The 20,214-nt window shown below is 40.4% G+C and overlaps 1 long non-coding RNA gene across 2 annotated transcripts in view; it reads left to right on the top strand.

The window, feature by feature from the left end:
• Window positions 1-20,214, top strand: part of LOC309818029 — an 84,482-nt gene that overhangs the window by 5,941 nt on the left and 58,327 nt on the right. For both annotated transcript variants that reach the window (XR_014296304.1, XR_014296305.1), the window contains exons 2-3: window positions 12,557-12,645; window positions 13,637-13,715. This is a non-coding gene — a long non-coding RNA (uncharacterized lncRNA). The remainder of the gene's footprint in view (window positions 1-12,556; window positions 12,646-13,636; window positions 13,716-20,214) is intronic.

Below are 20,214 nucleotides of genomic sequence, written 5' to 3'. Positions count from 1 at the left end.
ACTTGATAGGGATTGCATTGAATCTGTAGGTTGCTTTGGGTAGTATAGTCATTTTCACAATATTGATTCTTCCAATCCAAGAACATGGTATATCTCTCCATCTGTTGTTATCATCTTTAATTTCTTTCATCAGTGTCTTACAGTTTTCTGCATACAGGTCTTTTGTCTTCTTAGGTAGGTTTATTCCTAGGTGTTTTATTCTTTTTGTTGCAATGGTAAATGGGAATGTTTCCATAATTTCTCTTTCAGATTTTTCATCGTTACTGTATAGGAATGCAAGAGATTTCTGTGCATTAATTTTGTATCCTGCAACTTTACCAAATTCATTGATTAGCTCTAGTAATTTTTTGGTGGCATTTTTAGGATTCTCTATGTATAGTATCATGTCATCTGCAAACAGTGACAGTTTTACTTCTTCTTTTCTAATTTGTATTCCTTTTATTTCTTTTTCTTCTCTGATTGCCGTGGCTAGGACTTCCAAAACTATGTTGAATAATAGTGGTGAGAGTGGACATCCTTGTCTCGTTCCTGATCTTAGAGGAAATGCTTTCAGTTTTTCACCATTGAGAATGATGTTTGCTGTGGGTTTGTCATATATGGCCTTTATTATGTTGAGGTAGGTTCCCTCTATGCCCACTTTCTGGAAACTTTTTATCATAAATGGGTGTTGAATTTTGTCAAAAGCTTTTTCTGCATCTATTGAGATGATCATATGGTTTTATTCTTCTATTTGTATATATGGTGTATCACACTGATTGATTTACATATATTGAAGAATCCTTGCATCCCTGGGATAAATTCCACTTGATCGTGGTGTATGATCCTTTTAATGTGTTGTTGGATTCTGTTTGCTAGTATTTTGTTGAGAATTTTTGCATCTATATTCATCAGTGATATAGGTCTGTAATTTTCTTTTTTTGTAGTATCTTTGTCTGGTTTCGGTATCAGGGTGATGGTGGCCTCATAGAATGAGTTTGGGAGTGTTCCTTCCTCTGCAATTTTTTGGAAGAGTTTGAGAAGAATGGATGTTAGCTCTTCTCTAAAATGTTTGATATAATTCACCTGTTCAATGTTTGATATAATTCACAAAATATAATTCACCTGTCAAGCCATCTGGTCCTCAACTTTTGTTTCTTGGAAGACTTTTAATCACAGTTTCAATTTCATTACTTGTGATTGGTCTGTTCATATTTTCTGTTTCTCTCTGGTTCAGTCTTGGAAGGTTATACTTTTCTAAGAATTTGTCCATTTCTTCCAGGTTGTCCTTTTTATTGGCATAGAGTTACTTGTAGTAGTCTCTTAGGATGCTTTGTATTTCTGCGGTGTCTGTTGTAACTTCTCCTTTTTCATTTCTAATTTTATTGATTTGAGTCCTCTCCCTCTTTTTCTTGATGAGTCTGGCTAATGGTTTATCAATTTTGTTTATCTCCTTAAAGAACCAGCTTTTAGTTTTATTGATCTTTGCTACTGTTTTGTTTCTATTTCATTTATTTCTGCTCTTATCTTTATGATTTCTTTCCTTCTGCTAACTTTTGGGTTTGTTTGTTCTTCTTTCTCTAGTTCCTTTAGGTGTATCCTTTAGGTGTAGATTGTTTACTTGAGATTTTTCTTGTTTCTTAAGGTGGGCTTGTGTGTATAGCTATAAACTTCCCTCTTAGAACTGCTTTTGCTGCATCCCATAGGTTTTGGGTCGTCGTGTTTTCATTGTAATTTGTCTCTAGGTATGTTTTGATTTCCTTTTGATTTCTTCACTGATCTCTTGGTTATTTAGTAATGTATTGTTTAGCCTCCATGTGTTTGTGTTTTTTACGGTTTTTTTCCTGTAATTCATTTCTAATCTCATAGCTTTGTGGTCAGAAAAGATGCCTGATATGACTTCAGTTTTCTTAAACTTACTGAGGCTTGATTTGTGATCTATCCTGATAGATCCAAGATGTGATCTATCCTGGAGAATGTTCTGTGCGCACTTGAGAAGAAAGTGTAATCTGCTGGTTTTGGATGGAATATCCTATAAATATCAATTAAATTTATCTGGTCTTTTGTGTCATTTAAAGCTTCTCTTTCCTTATTTATTTTCATTTTGCATGATCTGTCCATTGGTGTAAGTGAGGTGTTAAAGTCCCCACTATTATTGTGTTACTGTTGATTTCCTCTTTTATAGCTGTTAGCAGTTGCCTTATATATTGAGGTGCTCCTCTGTTGGGTGCATATATATTTATAATTGTTATATCTTCTTCTTGGATTGATCCCTTGATCATTATGTAGTGTCCTTCCTTGTCTCTCGTAACATCCTTTATTTTAAAGTCTATTTTATCTGATATGAGTATAGCTACTCCAGCTTTGTTTTGATTTCCATTTGCATGGAATATCTTTTTCCATCCCCTCACTCTCAGTCTGTATGTGTCCCTAGGTCTGAAGTGGGTCTCTTGTAGACAGCATGTATATGGGTCTGGTTTTGTATCCATTCAGCAAGCCTGTGTCTTTTGGTTGGAGCATTTAATCCATTCACATTTAAGGTAATTATTGATATGTATGTTCCTATGACCATTTTCTTAATTGTTTTGGGTTTGTTTTTGTAGGTCCTCTTTCTTTTGTGTTTCCCATTTAGAGAAGTTCCTTTAGCATTTGTTGTAGAGCTGGTTTGGTGGTGCTGAATTCTCTTAGCTTATGCTTGTCTGTAAAGCTTTTGATTTCTCCATCGAATCTGAATGAGCTCCTTGCCAGGTAGAGTAATCTTGGTTGTAGGTTCTTCCCTTTCATCACTTTTAGGTATATCATGCTTCTCCCTTCTGGCTTGTAGATTCTGCTGAGAAATCAGCTGTTAACCTTATGGGAGTTCTCTTGTATGTTATTTGTTGTTTTTCCCTTGCTGCTTTCAATAATTTTTCTTTGTGTTTAATTTTTGCCAGTTTGATTATTATGTGTCTTTGTGTGTTTCTCCTTGGGTTTATCCTGTATGGGACTCTCTGTGCTTCCTGGACTTGGGTGGCTATTTCCTTTCCCATGTTAGGGAAGTTTTCAACTATAATCTCTTCAAATATTTTCTTGGGTCCTTTCTGTCTCTCTTCTCCTTCTGGGACCCCTATAATTCGAATGTTGTTGTGTTTAATGTTGTCCCAGAGGTCTCTTAGGCTGTCTTCATTTCTTTTCATTCTTTTGTCTTTAGTCTGTTCCGCAACAGTGCATTTCACCATTCTGTCTTCCAGGTCACTTATCCGTTCTTCTGCCTCAGTTATTCTGCTATTGATTCCTTGTTTTGTAGTTTTCATTTCAGGTATTGTATTGTTCATCTCTGTTTGTTCTTTAATTCTTCTAGGTCTTTGTTAAACATTTCTCGCATCTTCTCGATCTCTGCCTCCATTCTTTTTCCGAGGTCCTGGATCATCTTCACTATCATTATTCTGAATTCTTTTTCTGGAAGGTTGCCTATCTCCACTTCATGTAGTTGTTTATCTGGGGTTTTATCTTTTCCTTCATATAGTGTATAGCCCTCTGTCCTTTCATCGTGTCTATCTTTCTATGAATGTGGTTTTTGTTCCACAGGCTGCAGGATTGTAGTTCTTGCTTCTGCTGTCTGCCCTCTGGTGGATGAGGCTATCTAAGAGGCTTGATGGGTGGGACTGGTGGTGGGTAGAGCTGACTGTTACTCTGGTGGGCGGAGCTCAGTAAAAGTTTAATCCACTAGACTGTTGATGGGTGGGGCTGGGTTCCTTCCCTGTTGGTTGTTTGGCCTGAGGCAAGCCAACACTGAAGCCTACCTGGGCTCTTTGGTGGGGCTAATGGCAGAGTCTGGGAGGGCTCGTGCCAAGGAGTACTTCCCAGAACTTCTGCTGCCAGTGTCCTTGTCCCCACCGTGAAACAGAGCCACCCCCCGCCTCTGCAGGAGACCCTCCAACACTAGCAGGTAGGTCTGGTTCAGTCTCCCCTGGGGTCACTGCTCATTCCTCTGGGTCCCGATGCGCACACTACTTTGTGTGTTCCCTCCAAGAGTGGAGTCTCTGTTTCCCCCAGTCCTGTCGAAGTCCTGCAATCAATTCCCACTAGGCTTCAAAGTCTGACTCTCTAGGAATTCCTCCTCCTGTTGCTGGACCCGCAGGTTGGGAAGCCTGACGTGGGGCTCAGAAACTTCACTCCAGTGGGTGGACTTCTGTTGTATAAGTGTTCGCCAGTCTGTGAGTCACCCACCCAGCAGTCATGGGATTTGATTTTACTGTGATTGCGCCCCTCCTACCATCTCATTGTGGCTTCTCCTTTGTCTTTGGATGTGGGGTATCTTTTTTGGTGAGTTCCAGTGTCTTCCTGTCGATGATTGTCCAGCAGCTAGTTGTGATTCTGGTGTTCTTGCAAGAGGGAGTGAGAGCACTTCCTTCTACTCTGCCATCTTGGTTCCTCCTCCTGGTATTTTAAACATATCTTTTCTTGAATCCCAGTAAGCATTATTATTACTAATTTTTTCAGTCATTTAAAAAAATGTTTGCCCAGACTTTTATCATTTTCTTTGTTTTTCTTTCTGCACCTCAAACCTCCATCTCAGATTAGTGTCCTTTTGCTCAGACTTCCTATGGAGAGGTTCTTCAGTAGGTGAACTTTCTCAGTTTTTGTCAGTTTAAACTAGGGGTCCCCAACCCCAGGCCACAGACTGTTATCTGTCTGTGGCCTGTTAGGAACTGGGCCGCAGAGCAGGAGGTGAGCGGTGGGCGAGTGAGCGAAGCTTCATCTGTATTTACAGCTGCTCCCCATCACTCGCATTAACGCCTGAGCTCTGCCTCCTGTCAGATCAGCGGTGGCTTTAGATTCTTAGATTCTTATAGGAGCATGAACCCTACTGTGAACTGCTCATGCGAGGGATCTAGGCTGCGCACTCCTATGAGAATCTAATGCCTGATGATCTGAGGTGGAGCTGAGGCAGTGATGCTAGGGCTGGGGAGTGGCTACAAATACAGATTAGCAGAGACGTTTGACTGCACAGAGACCATGATAAATCAATTGCTTGCAGGATCACAGCAAAACCCTATCAGTGAGTGGCAAGTGAAAACAAACTCAGGGCTCCCACTGATTCTGCATTATAGTGAGTTGTATAATTATTTCATTATATATTACAATGTACTAAGAATACAAATAAAGTGCACAATAAATGTAATGCGCTTGAATCATCCCAAAACAATCCCTCCCCCCACCCCGGTCTGTGGAAAAATTGTCTTCCACGAAACCGGTCCCTTTTGCCAAAAAGGTTGGGGACCGCTGGTTTAAACAGAACTCTTGAACTCTTCTTCAGGGGTAGTTCATTCTTTGACAATCATTCAGGGATGGAAGCAGTGAGAATATTAATGGGAAAATATCATAATTCCCCATAACTGCACAATCCTGTAGCTGAATTTAGAACATCCCAACATGGGCACAAATAGCTCATTTATCATGCCACACTTCATGTTGGCTAGAAACATGTGCAAGCCCCAAAATGACAGAAGCCATACTTTGGGTTCTGGTTCCAAAAATTTAGAAGTTCTCCTGTGTTTCAAGCCCAGCGTTTTTTACACCAGGGAAAAGCAGCAGTTAGCCTGAAGTTGGTGAGTCATATGCCTAGCTTTTGTAAAAGGGCAGTTATAATAAAGGAGATGGGAAAGAACTAGTATATAGGCAGATCAATTTCAGTATAAGGTACATATGTGTCACTATCTAGGAGTTCATTCTTTTAAAATTGTTTGGTCCAGAATGCCATCAAGATACCTCCTGGGATGTCTTGTTCCCCCAGGAGTATCTATAGCCCAATTTTAAAACACTAAACTAGCATATGACTTGTGAAACCCACAAGAATGTTCCTACAAGGCTCTTGGGAAGAACACAGAGATCAGATAAATATATGTAGCCTTTCAATTTCATAAAATCAGCACATGGATCTTAACCATATAAGTAGCTCAGAAGGTTGACACTAAGGTGAGCAGCTGTTAAAAAACAAGGAACTAGCCGATAGTCAACAAAACAGGTATTTATTGCTACAAAACTACTTTCGACTAACTCACAAATTACAGCCAGAAAAGTTCAAGGGGATCAGAATAATTAACATACAAACTCCAGAACTATAGTTCTCACTATGCACTGAGTACCCAATCTCTTAACATAATCATGAAAAGCTGCCTCTGAATTATGCCATTCTGTATAGGAGTACCAGAAAGTGAAAGTTCTGTAAATAACAGCCCAGAGAAGGACTATTGTTATTTCATTTTAAAGCATCATCAACTTTTCAGGAAGAAAATAAAAGCAGATGGCTTAAGAGCAGGGTACACGTGAGAATCATCTAGAAAGACTGGTCAAATGCACATGTCCAAACCGTACTACAAACTGACTACTCTTGATCTACAGGGTGATTCTTGTTGCCCACACTTAGTTAAGGACCACCGCTTTAGGGAATTTATTTCTAGAGAATCTGCTGGGGTCAAGACTTGTTAGAAAGAATTTCTTCACATTTAACCAATATTATGAATTTTATACCAAAATCATTGTACTCAGGATCATTTTGATAGAGATTCCATTACCTTAAAAATAGAGGCAGGTCCAAGGCCTTTGTTCTTAACAATAAATTTGCAGCTATAATTTTACCAAGAATAATTGCAGACCAAGCATCATTCAGAATATCTCCTAGTTTCTTGGTTAAGCCAAAGGGAGGCCATCAAAGCAGGTCACAAAAGGTGCTCTACCAACAGTTAAATAGGACTAAAAGGCTGAAATTTACTATAGAACGTAAAGTGAAAGTTTGAGCAATAAGAAATGATACATTTGACAATTTTAATTGCAAGACTAGGAAAAGAGGAAAGGGTTAGGGGAAGGAGGATTATATGGATTAAACTGGAAAGTTGTCTGAGAACTAAGTCAGCTCTATACTTCTACTGTCTTTCTTGGCTCACATGATCTCTTTCAAATCATGTCTCCCTCTTTCACCTTCGAAGAGCATTTGATTGGACTGGAAAATTAGCTATATAATATATTGTCATGTAACCATCCCTACTGACTAGCCCCCGGTTCAAGATTAGTTGCATTGTCCACTCTAGCCAGAGTAGTAGAAATGGTTTCACCCCAGCACACTGACTGATTTTATCAGTAGGGCTGTGTAACTGGTAAACGCTGCAAGACTTTATAAACCAACCAGTGTATTCCTATTGTTCAACATGTTTGGTGATGAAGCCCCTGGAAAATCCTGTTGACCAGTCTCTCCAAGGACTCTTTTCAGGGCATTTTCAGCAGTATTCATTAACCTTCCACTTTGAACTTTGGCAGGTCCAGAAGAGGCACTTCAGACCTTCTGATATTTACAGGAGCTTAGTTTGAAAACATTGCCATTTGTAGGCTCTTGAACAGGGAAGTCGAATGAGTAGTGTGATAGTGGACAAGAGTTCGGTGAGTAACAGTTTCTAAGATGACCTAGAGACTTGAGAGCCTGGAGAAATTAAAAATTTTCTATTGTGCTAATCCAAGCTTGAGGTGAGGGAGACTGTATCAGTTTTTACATTGCTGCTGTAACAAATGACCACAGCAAATAACCTTAGTAGCTTAAACAATACAAATTTATTATCTTCAGTTCTTTAGGTCAGAAGTCTGTCATGGGTCTCACAGGGCTAAAATCAAGGTGTTGGCAAGGCTGCAATCCTTTCTAGAAGCTCTAAGAGGGAACCCATTTCCTTGCCTTTTCTAGCTTCCAGAAGCTGACCACATTCCCTGGCTTGTGACCACCATCCTCTGTCTTCAGAAACAGCAACAGCAGATTGAGTCCTTATGCTGCCATCTTTCTGGTTCTCTGATCATAGCTGGGAAAGTTTCTCCACTTTTAAGGAATCATGTTATTAGATTTGGCCCACCCAGATAATCCAGGTTGATCCCTCTATCTCAAGGTCAGTAATCTTACTGACATCTGCAAAGTCCCTTTTGCCATATAAAGTAACATAATCACATTTTCCAGGGATCAAAGTGTAGATATCTTTGGGTGCCATTACTATGTGTACCATAAAACACCTAGAACAGATATTTTAGGCAATCAATAGGCCTTCTCTTTTAGCTGGGTTGATGGCCCATAGTCAATTTGGTATGGAAATGGGGTAGAAGAGGTAAAAGAAGATATTGAGATCAAGCCTAGTCATTCGGGTAATTTCACCCCTTTCAACCATTCTAAGATGGGTGAAAGTCTGTCTGCCTACTGCCTCTAAGAGGAACAGCCTGCCTCTAAGAGGGTTCTCACGAAAGCACGGTGTCTAGGGGAAGCTTCCAGATTTGTAACCAATAAGCCTTACAAAAGCAGGCCTGGTTTTTTTCCCAAATGTTCCCAGGGATGGGCTTATTTTCTCACATTCCCTGAGAGCACTGGTGCCTCTCCTGTTGGCTCCCAGTTGCTGGAAACCATCTGCCTTCTTCTCCTCCTCTTCACTCACATGGGCCCCATCTCAGTCAGGCTTACTTCTTGGAGGGAGCAAATGGGACCAGGGAGCAGGATGTGGAGAAAGACTGTGGAAGCAGAAGTCAGTGTTGGGGCGGGGCCACATGGAACTGGTATGCTAGTGGAGACCCGCTGGGTAGTTGATTTGGGTGCAGGCAAATATGTGGCAGTCATTCTGAGCAGCATGTGAGCACCAGAGCCTTTCTGTACTGCTGGGAGTGGCTCCAGGAAAAAGGATGCCTAGCTAAGACACTACCTCTGAGAGCTTTGATATCTTTATTTCTCAGTCTCATTGGTTGCGCCTGATTTCCTCCATGACATTAAACAACTGTTGTATGATTTTTCTGTTGGTAGCACACAATTTTTCCAAATTAAAAGAAAAAAAAAGACAGGAACAAAAAGGTTATGCTTTTCATTCTGTGTCTGTGTAAACAAACCCAGTAATTACCGTAACTCAAATTGCTGCTGAAGCTCTCCATACTTTAATGTGCACACTGTCGCTCTTGCTACTAAATCTCTGCCTATATCCTGGGAAGTTAATCCTGAATTAGGAAACAGAAAAACTGATTAAAATAACATTGGGCCAAGTCCATGATTTTTATATTCATAAGATTCAAAATTTCTGTGAGGAAATGTGCAATGCAAATTGAATTATCTTCCAGAGTAATAAAAAAAAAAGAAGGAAACCAAAACAATGGTAAGATATGGGTACCCATGCAGAGAGATGTGTGAATTAGGCTTTCTGTGGTTTGGTTTGATGGTGATTCAATATTCCACTCCTCTGAAACAACCTTGACTTACCAGGCTGCATAAACTCAATTCTCTTCAGTATAAAGTGAATATTCTCCAGTTTTCAAGTAGCAACATTTCCTTAAGTTCTACACTTTTATCAAAAGAGGTTTTTCACTGAACTTTGAAGATAACATTATTAGTCCTTGCAAGTGTTCTAATCACGGTCTTTCTTGATTGCCTTTAGGACAAAAGAGCAGTTGTAAACGTTCAAAGAAAAATCAGGAAGGTGAAAGCCATTGTTTTTGTGCCTATTGGCATGGGGTAGGTGAAACTGAGTATTAAGGAAACAGTGTAGAAAATTCAGGTCTCCACATTTTCTTTTAACAAATTGGGCTAATTTAAACTCTCTACCACCTATCTTTCTTTTTTCCTTCCTTCCAAAGGGACTCTTGTCCCTTTCTACCCTGTTTCCTGCCTGGGAAGGCTGACCTGTAGGGACTTAACCAATGAGCTCTCTTGCTCTCTGGCTTGCGTTTGGGTTTGGCAATAGAGAGCCCCAGCAAGAGGTCAGAGGGAGAGGGGAGGGTAAGGTCAGAGTTCCCTCCGGATGGCTGTGTCTCTCCGCTGAAGACCACAGCTCTTGTCACGGTTGCCCTTTCTTCCAGGCTCTGGAAACTGCTTTCTCCCCCTTTCCCTTCAGGCTTGGCACTGTTTGTTATAAGCTTCAGGGTACTGTACTCTCCTTTGTTGTTTTGGTTTCCCATATCTTGCCAAACCTTTATAAATACCCTCTTTAGTAAACACTCCTCAAATTATTCTAATTTGACTGAGCTCTGTTTCATATTTCAACCCTTACAGAGACAGAATCTGCCTCATCCAGCCCTGTATCTAAATTCTTCCCACATCCTGGGGCCACCATCATTTCTTACCAGGACGACTAACTGACCTTTCTACTTCTACTCTTTATGGCTCGAAATCTTCTAAAAGTTTCTCATCACAAATATAATAAAGTCCAAATTCCCTACCATGGCCCAGGGCCCTGTCAGACTGTTAACATTCAACTTCATCTTGAGTCACACTCATCTCCCAGGTTCTAGGACCCACCAACTTCTCTTTTGCCTGAGGACCTTTGTCCATGTTGGTCACTCTGCCTGGAGTGTTCTGCTCCCCAGTTCGTCGTATGGTTAGCACTGTTAAAGACAAAAACGTGCGTAAGTGAGGAGATGGATTTTATTCAGGCTATTGCAATAGGGAAACACCTCAGATCTGAAGATTAGAGTACGTATTAAGTTTCCTGTGGTTGCTGTAACAAATCATTGCAAATTAGCGGCTTTAAACAATAGAAAGTTATCCTATTATTGTTGTGTGGGCCAGAAATCCAAAATGAATCTTACGTGGCTAAAATCGAGGTGTTGGCAGGGCCGTGCTGCCTCTGGAGGGTCCAGGGGAGAATATGTTCCCTTTCTTTTTCCCACATCTAGAGCTGAATTCCTTGTCTCCTGGTCCCTTCCCCTATCTTCAAAACCAGTGATGGAGCATCTTTTCTCTGACTCCGCTTCTCTCTGCTTCCATCACATGGCTGTCTTCTCTTTTACCTGTGGTCGAGTCTCCTGCTCCCCTCTTACAAGGATACTTGTGATTCTGTTTAGGGTCCAACCAGGTAATCCAGGATAATTGTCCCGACTCAAGCTCATTAATCAGATCTGCAAAAGCTCTTTTTCCGCATAAGGTAAGATATTCATAGATTCCAGGGATTAGGACCCGGGTATCTTGGAGGGCCATTTTCCAGCCTACTACAGCGTGTCTCAGCAGAGGGGGTTTGCCTTAGATTTTTATGGGGAGGAGTAGACAAGTTACAGGTGGGGTTATTCATAGTTGGGATTGTTTTTTCCATCAGAGGAAGTTTCAGTGGAACAGGAAATGCTTAGCTGGGTTCAGGGGAACAAACAATTCTAATCTTGGCTAATTATTCATGAGACAAGGAAGAAAGAGGGTCTCTGTCTGACCAGGTCAACAGATTCAGGCAAAAGAGGAATGGTCTGGGTCTAACCTTGTCGCCAGTAAAAATGGGAGCCATCTACAAATCTTGGAGTCATGAGAAAGGGTGGACAGCAAGTCTACCTAAGCCATGTGGGGAATGGTGGTTCATTGCAGTCACTCATCTTCTAGAACACAAAGGGGTGGGGGATTTGGGGAAAAAAAGACTGGGGAGATTTCTTAACCATCACTGTTTTCTGGGAGCATAGAAGTCAGGTAAAGTTCAACACTGTCATCACTCTCTCATCCTGAAACATATTTTCATAGATGCCCTCCCTGAACACCCTATGTAAGTACTGCCCTCCGCATTATTCTGTGTCGTAGTTTCCTCTTTATTTCCTTCACAATATTTTTCACAATCCATAATTATTTTGTATATTTCTTTGCTTGTCTCTCTAGACCATGAACTTTTTGAGGACAGGGAAAATGGTTGTCTTATCTTAAGAGCTTAGAACAATGTATCTTTATATCTTTACAGCCTGGCACATTTTTGTTGAATTGACAAAAGAAGCAATACCAGATGGCCAATAAACTCATGATAAACTGTCTAGTAATTACCTCATTGGTAGTGAAATAAATAAGGATAAAAATAACAGTGAGGTAAACAAAAGAGAGTCAGACATCGTAGGCAGCAGGACCCACATGTTCAGAGACACACAGTGGTGTGTGTGGAATGTGGGGCATGGCTGGTGTGAGATGGGACCTGAGCCTGGCAGGCTAAGGCTCCACAGTGAGTCAAAGACCAAACCTCAAAGGAGGTGGGGCTCTATACTTCCTATTCCCCTCAGTGCCTGCATTCATTCATCCTTTCAACAAATATTTTTGAATGTGTTCAGTTTGCCAGGCACTGGTCTAGACTTTGGGGACATAACAGAGAACAGACCAGACAAAAATTAGTCTGACAGTAAATAGAAGAAGTCATTAAAATAAATAGTGCTGAATGTTAAAGAGAGAAGCAGAGCAGAAAAGTGAAATGTGGAATGTAGGCTTGCAATTTAGGGAGAGTGGCCAGGGAAGGCCTCAGTGAGAATATGCTATCTGCCAGGTGTGGGATTGGGGATGGAGAGCATGTAACCAAACTTGAAAGAAGTGATATTTGGGAGAAAGGCATTCCAGGCAGAGGCCACAGCAAGCACTCAGGTCCTGAGGTGCAAACTCACCTGTAAGAAGGCTGGTGTGGTCTAAACAGAGTGACAGAGAGGGGTGCACAGTTGTAGGAGATGCGGCCACAGAGGCAAGGGGTGAGGGTTGCAGTTGTAGGGCCTTATAAGCTTTTGTAAGGACAGTGGCTTTTCCACTGAGTGAAATGGGAAACCATTGGAATGTTTTGATAAGAGGATTGACATGCTCTATTTCATTTAACAGGATTGCTTGGGCTGCTATTCTGAAATGAGACAGAAGAGGATCAAGGCCCAATGCAGGAAGACCCTCTAGGAGGCTACTCTGTGATCCAGGTGAGAGATGATGGAAGTAGCACGTATCAGGGAGGTAGCAGTGGAAATGATGAGAAATGGTTAGATTCTGGATGTACTCTGAAGCCACTAGAATTTGCTGATGGCTCAGATGAGAAGTGAGGGAGAGAAGTCAAGGGTGACTGCAAGATTTACGGCAAGGATGGGGTTACCATTTACTGATATTTGGAAGAATACTAAAAGAGCAGCTTTGGGAAGGAAGATCAAGAGCTCAGTTTGGGACACATTAACTCCAAGGTGCACAAGTTCTATTTTAAAATAGAACTCATTTGAAAATGTTCCTGTGAACTTTAGGAAATTACTTCTCTGAACTTCTCACCTTCCCGGAGAATATTTCTACCACGTCTTTGTTGGGAGAAGTACAACAGGAAAATTAGAAAATCTAAGTATATAACTGCTTTGGAAATAACAACAGAAAAGTCTGTATGTGAAGTATCTCCTTTTCCTGATCTCTTGGGCACCCAAAAGAGCAGATGAATTGAATTTGGAAGTTGAAGAAAGCCACCAGCTTTGGGGAAACAGCTGCATCAGAACAGAGGCCCAGCTTTGGCCCCCAGGGCTCTGCAGCTGAGTCCACAGCTTGGCAGTTACCATGCCTTTCTCTAAAAAGCTGACTGCCTAGCTTTGGCCTCAGGCAACCCTGTGCTGAGAGATCTTCCAGGCAGAGAAAGAGAGCCCAGGCTCCTTGCTCCAGATGTCATTGCTTGTCACCTGCTCTGAAGTGATGACACTCATAACCTAGATCTTGGCCTTAACCTCTGAGTTCTCCTGCAGCCCTCATCTTGAACTGCCCAGCCTGAAAATACACTCTTTAAGTCCCACACAAGAGCTCCATACACTCTGCTTCACTGCAGGGTCATTCCATGTAAACTAATTTTCCAGGTAACTGAAGCTTAGCTGTCCTTTGATGTCAACCATATGAAGGAAAATTGTTCTGAGCCTGAACTGTAAACATTCTTGCTTTCTTAACCAGGGCACCTAGAACAAAACTGAACTTTTCTGACGTTAGGCTGTCTCCTCACAACTTGATGATGCCCTCAGGCTCTAGTGAGGTATGTAGAATCTGTGCCTACTACACTTACAACCTCAAACTGCTGTGTACTCGAGGCTTGTACTTTCTTTTTTAAAATGTTTTTGTTGTTTTGCTGCATCATCCCTGCTGTCATTGCTAGTTACTGCTTGATTATTTGGGTGCTTCACAGGCCATTTTTAACTTATTATCTGATTCCAAGCTTGGGTCTTAGTAGCTAAAATATGATCTTCAGAAATGCAAGATAGCATTTGTGGTGGACAGAATTGTAAGGTGGCCCCTTCCTGTTCACAACCCTGTGTAATCTCCTCCCCTTGAATCTGATCAGGACTTATGAGTATGATGGGATGGCCACTCCAGTGATTAGGTTACCTATATGTTTGGCAAAGGTGAAGGGACTTTGATTATGTAAAGTCTCATAATCATTTGACTTTAAGTTAATCAGAAGGAAGATTGACCCAGGTGGGCCTGACGTAAGCAGGCAAGCCCTTTAAAAGATGATCTAGAGGTTCAGAGGTTTTCTCTCCTGTTGGCTTTGAAGAAGTAAACTACCATGGATTCTATAGCAGCAAGAAGATTAATTTGGCCAAAAACCACATGAGCTTGGAAGAGGACCCTGAGCCTCAGATAAGAACACAGGCCTGAGCAACACCTTGACTGCAGTGCTGTGAAATCCTGAGCAGAAAATCCAGCTTAAGCTATGTCTATACCCTCAACCCATGGAAACTGTGAGATAATAAATGGGTATTGTTTTATGCTGATACGTTTGTGATAATTTATTATGAAGCAATAGAAAATTAATACAGTATCCTATTTGGATTTTGTATTTAAAAGGGTAAAAGCATATTGCACTTGCAATGCATGGGTTCATACAAACTAAATCACATTATTATAATTACCCCATCCTACTATGCATAATAGCAATTCTGAGTTTCATTCAGCTCAGGAAATAAAACTCCAGAACCTATTAAGATTATGCTTGTCCATTCCTGAGCTTCAGCAAATAAAATATGCAGGGCTGTAGTGGAAATCTAACTCAATATTTCTCTTCTCTACTAATTTTTCTACCCAGGAGAGAATCATAAATTAGAAAAAAAAAAAGGTCTCATGTTTAAAAACAAAACTCAAATGGAACAAAACTAAACTTATCAGTGGCTGTGTGGTGGGATCAACTTTTTCTACATGATATTTTAGTTACCTATGTTATAAATAAGTGCAAAAAAAATATCATGATGGTATATAATATCTTATATTTTTGAGCATTTTATAAAACTTTAAAAAGTTTATTTCATATGACCTTTACAATATATGTCACTTCAAACACGAATTAAGAACTAAACACAGCCTAGCAGGCTAGTAATTTATTTATATATTCAATTTTTTAAATATTGTTTTTGAGTAATTATTATTGGTGCATAGTAAAAATTAAATCTCTCTTTCACAGCCACCTTCATTAATCTTGTTTTCCTCTCCAGAGTAAACTCTTACTGGTTTCTTGTGCATTTTTCTAGAGGTATTCTCTGCAGTTACAAATAAATATTCAAACATGATGTGTTAATTTTAGTAATTTATATTTTACTAGAAATTGATATATGTCACTGGAATTTAATAATTTACAGGAATAAAGTTTTTTTTTTTTTTTTTGGTACGTGGGCCTCTCACTGTTGTGGCCTCTCCCATTGCAGAGCACAGGCTCCGGACGCGCAGGCTCAGCAGCCATGGCTCACGGGCCCAGCTGCTCCATGGCATGTGGGATCTTCCTGGACCGGGGCACGAACCAGTGTCCCCTGCATCGGCAGGCGGACTCTCAACCACTGCGCCACCAGGGAAGCCCCGGAATAAAGTTTTAAAGAGTGTTCTTCTCCATAGTTGTACTCATAGTTCCTTGCTCATTTGTAAATTTGTATATTTATACTTTATCCTTCGACATTCCTTTTTTTTTTAAGCAATAGCAACAAACAGCACTTGAGCTTATCAGTTGTACTGTTTTTGTCTGTCCTGGTCTAACATTTAGTTAAGTACTTACCACAAAGTGCTCAGCCAAGTACTGTGCTCTGCTTTTAATACACACGATCTCTCAGGGCTTCCCTGGTGGTGCAGTGGTTGAGAGTCCGCCTGCTGATGCAGGAGACACGGGTTCGTGCCCCGGTCTGGGAAGATCCCACATGCCACGGAGCGGCTGTGCCCATGAGCCATGGCCTCTGAGCCTGCGCGTCCAGAGCCTGTGCTCCGCAACGGGAGAGGCCGCAACAGTGAGAGCCCTACGTACCAAGAAAAAAAAAAAAAAAAACCACGATCTCATTTCCCTGCAATAACCCTCCAGGGTAGATCTTTTAATAATGCTCATTTTACGTATGAGAAAATGGATTCTGCAGGAGGCCAGGTAATGAGCCTTCCACTAGTAAGGGGGAAAACTGAGACTCAGCCCCTCTCTTTCTGACTCCAGAACCTCAGCTTTTAATTTTACTTCCCTGCTTTTCTTCCTTAATGTCTTCTTCATGCTTTCCTTTAATTATCTTGCACAGTTTCTAACTTCTTGAGTTGACCATTAACTTTCATTTTTCGTATTTATTAATAAATCCATTTATAGATATAAATCTACCTCTGAGCCTGCTTTATCAGCATAAACTGTTTTGTTATGTGGAATTCTCAATGTCATTTTTGCTAAATATTTATTTCTTTCTCTTTTGACATGAGATATTTAGAATTTTATTTTCCCAGTGAGTAAGATTTCTCATGTTGTTGTTTATATATTTGTAAACAATATTAGTTTTATTGTATTGTAATAAAAGCGTAATATTTCCTATTTCTACATTTTAGAATTTACTGAGTTATCTAATATATAATTTGTTTTCAAAAACATTCTATAGATCTCTAAAAGACAGTGTAGTGTTTGTGAGCACTATGGTACCTATTAAATCCATTTTTTTTAAAATGTAGTTTGAATTCTCCTGTACTTGATCTGTCAAAGTTAGAGATATAGGTGAGCTGTTTCCTAAGAAAATTGACTTTCTTAGTGACTCTCTCCTCGCTTCCAACGATTCTTGTGTTATTTATGTCAATATGATGTTATTTATTTAGATAAAGCTCCATTATTATCATAGCTATATTATGGCTATATATCTTTTATGAATGTAAAAAATGATGCTCTCTTATCCCTCCTAATTCTTTTAATCTTAAACTTTGAAATTAAAATTGCCAACTCTATTCTTTTTGTTTGAATGTTTCTATATATTTTTTTATTCTTTTGTTTTTAGCCTTTTGGATATATAATTTAGGATATTATGCTAGCAGATCAAATAGAGTTTGATTTTATCTATTTTTTATTAAATTTGAGAGTCTGTTAAAAAAGATAAACACATTTATATTTTCTGTTTATTTCTTGTATGTTTGATCTGTCTTTTATTCTATTGTATGATTTCTCTTTTTTTAAATGATAATTTTTTTCTGACTTTTTAGGATTATTTTTTCCTTGTTTTTATGTTCTGTATGCATCAGCATTTACATACAATGTTTTAAATTCTGTTAGGAGACAAATTTAAGCTATTAAAAAACTACTCAAACCTAGAATTATCAAAATTATTAAAGCCAATGACAAAATAGTGTCCACTGGCTTTCTCTTGTGAGAAATGCTGAGCCGCTAGTGCTCCTCCTGGCACTGAGGATCTGTCCTGTGAAAAAACAGACATAAAAAGAATGGAAAGGTGAAAAGAAGAGTGGGACTTGGAAGTGGAACCAAATTTATTTCACTTATCTTTTCCTTTTTTTACATGCACAAGAATGGTATGTGATTTAAAATTCTATACCTACATAAGCCTAAAAAAGGCATCTCAATTAATATAACAAAATGCCAAGTGATAGGATATTATGTCATAATTTTTTTTTCTTTTTTTTTTTTTAACATCTTTATTGGGGTATAATTGCTTTACAATGGTGTGTTAGTTTCTGCTTTATAACAAAGTGAATCAGTCATACATAAACATATGTTCCCATATGTCTATGTCATAATTTAAATAGCAGAAATTTTTCTTCCTTAGTGGGACCTAAAACAGTGTGTTTAGAATGGTGTCATAGATGAGATGAAATATTATATATTCTTTTTGAAAACGCTTTTCTGCATTAAAAAAAGGGAGACTGAGATGGTTCTTTTCAGCATCAGAAATCCTAAAGAGGTAAGACTGACCCACACACCTTCTATGGAGAGGAGATTTTGCCTGTAGACCAGGGCTGCCATGCTCTGGGGCAGCTGGTGGCCCCGTGGGAATGCCTGGGTCAGATGCTGGGCCCTGAGCACTCTTGGCTTGTCCTCTTGGCTCTTACTGCAACTCATGGGGCTGCCCTGATCTGTCAGCAACTGGGACATCTGAGTCACACCCAAAGAGGAGTTTCTCCTGTTCTGCCCCTGGGAGTCCAGACAGATTTCATCCTTATGTCAACACGTCCCCTACATCTCTGTGGAGGAAAACATTAGCAATATCTAGGTGGACTGGCTCCAGGTGACCTGTGCAGCAATATCCAGCCAGCAAGGATCCTGTGGATGCTAAGTTTGACAACCAGCAGATGTGCTGATCTTCTGTGAATGACACAGGGACCTTCACCACATCACCTGGTTATCGTTACAATCCTCCTACTTAATTTAATTAATAAGGCCTGGTTGATATCGATTTCCAGTGCCAGTTTAGGAACCCAGCAGCCTAAGAACAGTGAGACCCAGGGACAAGATCATCCATCTCTGAGTTTTCTTCTCTGTACAGTATTAGGAGAATTGTGCATCAAGGGCTGATTTTCTCTTTGGCTCAACCTGTATTGGTGGCACATATCTTTCTGGTGCCTTTCAAGGACACCTATGAGATGCTCCACTGCGATACCCATGTCTGCTTTGAGTGTTCACCAAGCATACCATCTGGCCTCTCCGGGCAGCCATTTCTGAATATTCTCAGGATCCAACAAAAGGGATCCCACCCAGTGCTGTACTCTGTCTGTCGTACCTTCAGCTTCTAACCTTCACCTGCACACTTGGGGGAGGAGTTAGTGGACTTCTCCCAGGGTCTCTTGCAACTATTTCCTGTGACATGTTGGATTTTTCTCAGGAGCATTTGTTGCAAGCTGACCTTTTCTAGCTTTCATCAATCTCATCCCATGTAAACTCCAGCTTGATGGTATTTCTAAAAATGTTATCATGTGAATGGCATCCTTCCTTAGTTTCCTGCCATGATGCAGAACTTTCCTATTTGTATGTCTTTTTGGTCATTTCAGAAAGGATCTGATAGGCAAGGGAGAAAGAGAAGTAGATGCCTTTGCTCTAGTTGTGTGTTCGTTTTTAACAGAAATCTGGTCATCTTGCATTTAGAGTGTCTGCAGGATATACAAAGAGAAACACCATGAAAATTAGTGATTGAATATATGGATCTGAGACTTAGGGGAGCTCTGTGTTAGAACTATAAATTTGGCAGGCATCAGCCCATGGTGGGAGTCAAGTCACAGGAACAGGGAAGACTGCCTAAAGCAGGAGTTCCAAAATCTTGCGGATCACCAGAATATACAGATTCCTTGGTGCTTCTCCCGTAGAGTCTAATTTAGTAGGCTTATGATTGTCCTCAAGAATCTATCATCTTTTTCTTTTTTTAAGCTTCCATTGAAAGAGCTCTAAACTTGAGTACTGAGAGAAGAAATTGTAAGGCAACACTCCCAGTGTGGTCTTCCTTACATAAGAAAGTTTTACGTCTCTATGCACCTGGCTATGTTGTAGGGATGGTGGCAGGGTCACCAACTGAAAAAATGATGAAGACTTTGAAAAGTCATTGTGAGAAAAGGGTAGGGATGCTGATGAGACACATGTACAAAGTGAGGGGGGAAAGAGAAAGCTGGACATCAGTGAACATGAATGTGTAACCTCCTCCTTGCTCAGCAACCTGAGTATAGACATGGAGATAGTAGGAGGTTGGGTTAATAGAGTTGGGTAAATCAAAGGACAAGGACAGGACACTGAGGACTACAAAAATCTGTTGGCATTTGACCATAGCCCCCATCCTTTCAATTTTCTGCTACCCTAACCTATTCCCAATACAGCTGCTCTTGACCTCATCATCACCAGTCCCTTACTACCACCCATCCCCGTTTTTCTTGGTCCATGTTCTCCTCCTTTCTTAACCTGGAACCCAGGGGACATCCCTTCAGTCACTCTTTTGACAGTAACCCTCAAAATATTAAATAACTAGTTTAAGGTAATACCACTAATAAATGGTGAGACTTGAACTTAGGCCAGTCTGAGTGTTTGTTTGTTTGTTTGTTTTTGGACCAGTACTTTATATGACCCCTGCAGTTGGCATGGTGATACCCCACCCACACCCTGTTTAATGAAGGACTTATTGCCGCAGCATCTGGGAGTGCTGTCAGCAGACAGACTTCAGCTGTCAGGCCCTTTGGTATGCCTCACCTGCAGAGAGTTGCCTCATCCAAGTTCACACTCTTTCCTGGGCCACCCACCTCCAATGACTGATAAATGTGGGAGTATAAAGTCC

The sequence above is a fragment of the Grampus griseus genome (assembly GCF_964374135.1).
Source record: "Grampus griseus genome assembly, chromosome: 2".
NCBI lineage: Eukaryota > Metazoa > Chordata > Mammalia > Artiodactyla > Delphinidae > Grampus > Grampus griseus.
This window is presented reverse-complemented; position numbering and strand designations above follow the sequence as displayed.